Raw genomic sequence first — 7,784 nt, 5'->3', positions numbered from 1 at the left:
AATAATAAAGAATGCTTAACATATTTGTTGAGGAAGCAACATTAAGATGCAAGTTGAATTATTTTCAATAGCTAAGGTTCCTGCTGAACAAAATATAGCTGAAAGTTTAACCTATGTGTGTGAGTTGTAATCATCTGTAAAAAACAAACAGCACCCCTCCCCCCAGGTCCTGACCTTTATCCCTTTGTCTCCCTTACTAAGCCCAACAGATCTTACAGCACAACTTCACCAAAGAAAACAATGTATTATAAAGTTCTGGATTTCATAGTTATTGTTCCTGTTGGGAAGCCTGGAGGTAGGTGGGGATAAGTGGGGGGGAGAGGGGGAGTGGGTGGGTGGGAAGAGATTAACTAAAGAACCTATATGCATGTATGCATAACCCATGGACACAGAAGGTGAAGGCCTGGGGTGGGGGGGGCGCGCGGGGGAGGGCTAGAAGGGGTCACCTATCTCCTTTCCTGCCCTCTTCCAGCTTCCGTTAATCTAACGCCCTCTGAAACATTTTGGCAATAATTGCAAAGCTTCTTCAGGTTTTTCTGAATCTAATTTTATAGGAATAGGAGGTATTTTTGAACTGTTTATCAATCTCATGCTGTGTGATGTTTTACTACATGCTGAAAGTGAAAGTACTTTGTATTTATTAGGGATGCAAAGTTGCTTGCCAGGGCACCCAAAATCAGCCATCTGTGCCGGGAAAACATGTCATCCATTCAGCCCCGTCATTATCTCAGGAAAGGACACATTTCTTCTATCCCAAACTCAAACTGATGCAAAAATACATAAAGATTCCTGATCTTTTGTCAGCCATTTGCCATCTTCGATATCAGCATTTTCTAAACCATATTTTGTGGAACAAAAGCATCTCTCTACATATGGATGTTTAGCAAAAAAAAACAAGGCCTTATTGGAAGATCAGTGATCAAATACGTTTGAAGAAAACTAAAAATTGGACCTCATGCCCTTTGGGGAGTCATCATTTATATAGGATTTTAACATGACCGTGACGGTAGAGTGAAACAGGAACTCGTGAGCACGTTTCTCAGTTTACTTGGCCATGGAATCAGCTTTTATTCCTATGTTTTATTTTTTTTTTTTGTATTGGACACCCATTAATTTAACCTCATAGGACACTAGTACTCAGCAGGACTTGAAATGAGAAGTAGTTTCAGACAGGTACACTTAAAAATGCATCTAAGGTAAAGCGTCCAAGAAAAAGTTTTATGAGTTGGAAATTCACCTTCACATAAGTACATCCAAGATGGAGTGGTTTCTCAACACTATCCAAGAACGTGGGGCTAATACTACAGTTCTAATGCACCCAAAAGGAGAGGTCTCATAGCTCTGCCCTATTTTAATTGTTGAAGTGCTTCAGTGCACTTGGTTGAACTTCCGGGATTTTTTCAGGTCTGGCAGATGCTGTCAGTCAAGGTCACTTCTTTTTCTCTTCATCACATTTACAGAACTTTCATAATTGATGTTGTTAAAGCACCTGACCACATTTTCACACTGCTCACTGAGTACCTTTCTTGAGTTCTTTCTTTCCCTATGCTCAGATAGTTTATATTCCCTTCATAGGCCTAACTATTTGTATTCTTTCCAGGTATATGCCAGACGTGTTTTCTGGTAGTTCCAGGAAGTGACAGCTGCTTCCTCATTACAGCAATTTTAAAATGCACCCACCTGTTTTTAGGACTCGCCATCTTGATTAGGTTTCAGGTCTTCCTAGGATTCAAGACACTAAGACAGGCGTCCTCAAACTACGGCCCGCGGGCCACATGCGGGTGTTTTTGCCGTTTTGTTTTTTTACTTCAAAATAAGATATGTACAGTGTGCATAGGAATTTGTTCATAGTTTTTTTTTAAAACTATAGTCCGGCCCTCCAATGGTCTGAGGGACAGTGAACTGGCTCCCTGTTTAAAAAGTTTGAGGACCCCTGCACTAAGAGATGATGCAGTAGCTGGTCATTTAACAAAAGCATGTAACCTGCTATTTTCTGTTAAGGTACAGTGGCTTACCTGTCAAGGCTTTTTCCTTACTATGAAAACAGTATCCACTGCATATTTTAAATTTCCTCAGCAGGTGATTTGGGTCAATGTGGCTAGATTTGATTGTAGGTGTTTCTCTTCAGTGCCAATTTAAAACCAAATACTTGTGGTGTTCAGCAAGATTCAAATGGGGCTGCTCAGACAAGAGGAAGGCCTGTGTGGCCCAAAGGAGAAGATATTGCCACTTAAGAATGTCATGCCGAGGACCTCGCCAAGATGGTTGGACAGAAGGTTCATCACTTTCCCTCCCCTTTGGGACACACCAAGTATACAGTCACACATGAATCAATTCCTTGTGAGTGAAATCCAGAACTAGTTGAGTGACCCCTACACTCAATATGCCCTGCACATTATTGCGGTAAGCCACCACTTTCCAATACTATCATGAGAATGCACCAAGGAACGCGGAAGGCCGATGGACCTTGAGCGTTAGCAGGGCTGATGCTAAGCACTGATTGTTTGTGCTGCGATAGTGGTGGCTCGAAGCAATTTCCTGACCTGATAGCCTCCAAGTAAATGTTTACTGGATCTTTACTGATCTTTACTGACCTTAGAGACAGTCTGTCTGCTACCTGTTTGCCGTGCTTTACTGAGGGCAAGATGTGTATCTAAAACTGAATAAAAAGCGGATAAACCCAGGTCTCAGTGTGTCTCTTCAAGAAAAAGGCTCCACCTGGCCCCCAATGCCTTCTAAATTCATATTTCTTGTACAGCATTTTCATTTGTGCGTCGGCCCCTCCTTCAGATCCTGAACCCCGCCGCGAAGGTAGCAGCACATTATGATTGAGAAAATACACCAAAATGGGCGGGAAAGGCTGAGGTACACTCTCACCACAAACCCCATGCCCAGCACAGCACCTTGTAATCAGGAGGGAACCCAAAACTCCCAGCTTGCCCCTGGAGAGCAAAGCATTTGGACCACACATATAGCACCCTGACTTTTATGGCTGCTACACAAGGGACAGGCCCACAGTCCCCAACCTCTGACATCCAACAGGACTCAGCATTCGGGAGTCTTGCAAGAACATGCTAAACAAGGCAGCAATGTACAAAAATCAGGTGTATTTCAAAACCCTAACAATAAAATCCTGAAAAAAAAAATAGGAAAACAATTCCATTTACAATAGCATCAAAAATAAAATATTTAGAAATAAATTTAACTGAAGAGGTGAATGACCTGTATACTAAAAACTGTAAGATAGTGATTAAAGAAATTGAAGAAGACACAAATAAATTAAAAGATATTCTGTATTCACGGATTGGAAGAATTAATTGTCCACACTACCCCAAATGATCTACTGATTCAATAGAATTTCTATCAAAATTCCAATGGCATTCTTCTCAGTAATAGAAAAAAAATCCTAAAATTCCTGTGGAACCACAAAAGACTCCAAATAGCCAAAGCAATCTTGAGCAAGAACAGTTAAGTTAGAGGTATCACATTTCCTGATTTCAAACAATATTACAAAGCTACAGTAATCAAAACAGCATGTATTGGCATAAAAACACACACATAGGTAATGAAACAGAATGGAGCCCAGAAATAAACCCACACACATATGGTAAACTAATTTTTGGCAAAGGTACCCAGAATACAGAACAGGGAAAGGATAGTCTCTTTCATCAGTGCTCCTGGGAAAACTGGACGTCCACACGCAAAAGAATGAAATCCTCCAATATCTTACAATACTCAAAAATTCAACTCAAAATCGATTAAGGACTTGAACATAAGACCTGAAACTGCAAAACACCTAAAAGAAAACATGGGGCTTGAAATGCGCCTGGACAATGACTTCTTGGTTTGACACCAAACACAAAAACAAACAAGTGGAACTACATTAACCAGAAAGCTTCTGCACAGCAAAGGAAACCTTAACAAAATGTAAGGGCATCTTAGAAAATATGTACAAACCATATATCCAATTAGAAGTTAATATCCAAAATACATAAGGAACTAATACAACTCAACAATAAAAAAAAACAAAACAAAAACAACCTGATTTAAATATAGGCGAAGGACCTGAACAAACATTTTTCCAAAGGAGATGTATAAATGGGTATATGAAAGATGTTCAACATCACTAATAACCAGGGAAATGCAAATTGAAACCACAATGAATTTTCCTTCACACCTGTTAGGATGATTATTACTGAAAAGACAGAAGATAAACACCTATGGCATGGCTCCGTGGTTGAGCATCAACCTATGAACCAGGAATTTGAGGTTCCATTCCCAGTCTGGGCACATGCCTGGGATTTGGGCTCGACCCCAGTGTGGGGCATGCAGGAGACAGGCGATCAGTGATTCTCATCATTAATGTTTCTCTCTTTCTCCCTCTCCCTTCCTCTCTGAAATCAATAAAAATATATTTTTTAAAAAAGATAAAAGCTGGTGAGTATGTATAGAGAAGACCCTTGGTGGGAATGTAAACTGATACAGCCATATGGAAAACATTAAGGAGGTTTCTCAAGCAATTAAGCATATAATTACCATATAAATCAGCAATTTCACGTCTGGATATATATCTAGAGAAATAAAATCACCACCTCAAAGAGATATCTGTACTCCCATGTTCATTGCAACATTATTTGCAATAGCCAAGGTAGGAAAGCAACTTAAATGTCTGTTGATGGATGAATGGATAAAGATGTGTGTGTGTGTGTGTGTGTGTGTGTGTGTGTGTGTGTGTGTGTATGAATAATATTAACCCTTTGCACTCGCTTGTTTTTTTCTTGATTCCTTTATTCTACTCGGGATTTAATTTTTTAAATACCCCAGATTTTACAAAGCGCGGCAGTAGAATAAAAAAACTGGAGTTTCTTTTCATACAAACTTATTTGGATTTTTTTATATTTCAAATTATTGATACATTCAAAGACTATAAAAAGAGCTGCTACCGATGCTAACCGTGTCGAGTCACACTCGACATCTGAGTGCAAAAGGTTAAGACTTAAAAAGGCAGTCCTGCCATTTGTGACATAGATGAACCTAAAGAGCATTATGCTAAGTGAAATAAACCAGACAGAAGAAAGACAATTACTGTATGCTATCACTTATATGTGGGAAATAAAAAGAAAAATAAAGCCAAACTCATAGAAATAGAGAAGTAAGGGCTGGGAAGTGGGGGAAATAAGTAGAAGTTGGTAAAAGGCACAGACTTCCATTTATAAAATGAATAAGTTCTAAGGGTCTAAAGTATAGCATGGTGAGTATGGTTGATAACACTTTATTGTATAATTGAAATTTGATGAGAGTAGATCTTAAAAGCTCTCACACACAAAAAAGGTTAGTGTGTGAGGTGATGGTCATGTTAATTCACTTGATGATGGGAATGCTTTCACAATGAATAAAAATATCAAATCACCACATTGTACAATTTCAATGTTACAATTTATTTCTTCAATTATACCTCAATATACCTGAAAAAATAAAAATACATATTTGTTAATTCTTATTTCTTGCTAATAACTGGTTTATGGCCTTAGGAAGGAAAATTTTATGGCCTTAGTGGATAATTGGTATGAATAATCTGGTTCCTCGCTTAACCTCCATGAAGAACCCTAACATTCCACTTCAGGGAGAAAATGAATTCCAGGTAGGACTCAGCATCCTGAGCAAGAGCCCCCAGCCTAACTGTTGGCCAGAATTGCTCCCGTTAAGCAAGCACACAGGTCTAGTGCAAAGAACAAGCGATTGGAGTCCAGAAAGGGTGAAATTTGTCAGGCCGAGCTGTCAGAAACAGGTATATTAGGGTGGTCAGATGGTCATACAACTTTTTCTCTAAACTATGACAGTTCTGAGTGAAAGGAGGCACTATTAATAATTATACTAGGAAGCAGATGTAAACTGGGACTGTCCTTAAGGCGACACATGGTCACCCTAATTCTGTCACTAGACAGTCTGTGGAGATGCTTCCAGTGGTAAAACAGTGATCCTGTAATTTGTGAACTGGTTTATACTTTTTTCTCTAAAGGTGAGGGATGACATAAGATTAAGCAACTTTTCTAAGTAATTAGGTAGATGAGTAAGGTTTTGAGAACACTAATTCCTTAAGGTTTTATTTTCTATCTTCATGAGTCATTTAAGAAATTGCTTCCTCTTTCCCAACACTTCCATGACTGTAGTATCCTGAATGCTTTAGCTCTTTTCCTGTGGGGAACTACCCATTCTTTTCATGTTCTATTTTCATGTTTGATTTTTAAAAAGCAATACTGTTGCTCACATTTCCCACCAGCCCTGTTTTGGGGGAGGAGGAACAGGGAAAGGAGGGAGTGAGAAGTAGTAGAGGAGGGATGTGAATGAGAAATGGAAGTCCAGGGCAGGCATTTCCCCCAAATCCTCTTTCTGGAGTGGACTTGAGACAGACAAAGCCAATCTTGCTTCCAGAGTATTTCTTGTACTGTGTCTTCTTCACCTGTTGATTCTATTCCTTAAGGATATGCGTTCTCTACACAACCTGGCCTCCCAGTGAAGCCAGCTCCTCAGTGCCTGGGCCAGGTCTGGGCCTGTGGACTCCGGCTCTCTGACACCTACAGGCCACACTTCCCAAGCTCCAGGGGCCACAAGCGGAGTCAATGCAGAAGGAAGAGAAGCCAGAGTACTGCTTTGCCATCAGCTGCATTACCTCTAAGGCCCTGATCTCCTCTGCTATGGTTCAGCTTCCTCTGCGTGACCCTGGCCTTGAGCTTTGCCCCACTTTCTTCCTTTGTCTAATTAGCCTTGGGATAGAACTGGCTTCCTGCTGTTACTAATTTCTGAGTGACCTCAGTCTTCTGCTTGTCCTCTCAGCTCTTTTAACTCTGAGCAATCAATTATTGTAAATTCCCTGTTTAAAATCCTCAAGTACTTTTTCTTTTCTTGGTAGAACCCTGCCTGCTACAATACTCAGTAAAAGAGTGAACTATTCCAACTTAGAGGAAAACTCATTGGAGGGGCCTTATCACAAAATGGAATATGGATCTTCTCCAGGAAACCTCCCCAAGAATAGATTATTCCAGAACTTCACCTTTTATGTTTGCTTTAGACTTTAACATGCGGAAGATGCAACTCACTGAGCATGTTTGGTCTCTCAAAGCTGACCATGTTGTTCACAGAAAGATCTAACTTATCAGGTACCTGAGATACATCTTAGACATTAAGGCATGAAAGAATAAGTGGAAATGTTTTAATAAAGGAAACTAGAAATCAAATACTGGCTTGTAAAAAGATGGATCTGGGCTTGTGTATTTTTACTGAAATTAGAAAATACTATAGTAGAATATGCAAATGATTTTACACAAACAATGCATTAAAATAAATCATGCATATTTTACATTATAAATTTCCTGAATTACATAGTGTATGAATAAGCAATGTTTCAAATTGCCTCCAAAAACAGGACAGTTTCGACCCCAAATTATAACAGAATTAGTAACATTAGCAGGAATTAAAATTAATTTTATGTTTAAATTTTAAATACTCCAGGGTCTGAAAATATTTTTTATTAAATAGATGGAATAAAATGATCAGGTTTAGTAACAAACGTGACGTAAAAATCTGCATTAAATTATCCACACCAAGGAGACTATATCTAAGACTGTTTCCTTAATTTATCATAAATATTTCATCTTTCTAAAATACTTTCCCTTACCTCTGGCCTGCTGGGTCTGGTACTGGAGCTTTTATATAAAATGATTCTATACTACTCCTTCCCTGGGAGTGTTTGCACACAGGGCTGATTACTCAACATAGACCCATCA

Source organism: Eptesicus fuscus, chromosome 11 (assembly GCF_027574615.1).
Source record: "Eptesicus fuscus isolate TK198812 chromosome 11, DD_ASM_mEF_20220401, whole genome shotgun sequence".
In the NCBI taxonomy this organism is placed as follows: domain Eukaryota; kingdom Metazoa; phylum Chordata; class Mammalia; order Chiroptera; family Vespertilionidae; genus Eptesicus; species Eptesicus fuscus.
This window is presented reverse-complemented; position numbering follows the sequence as displayed.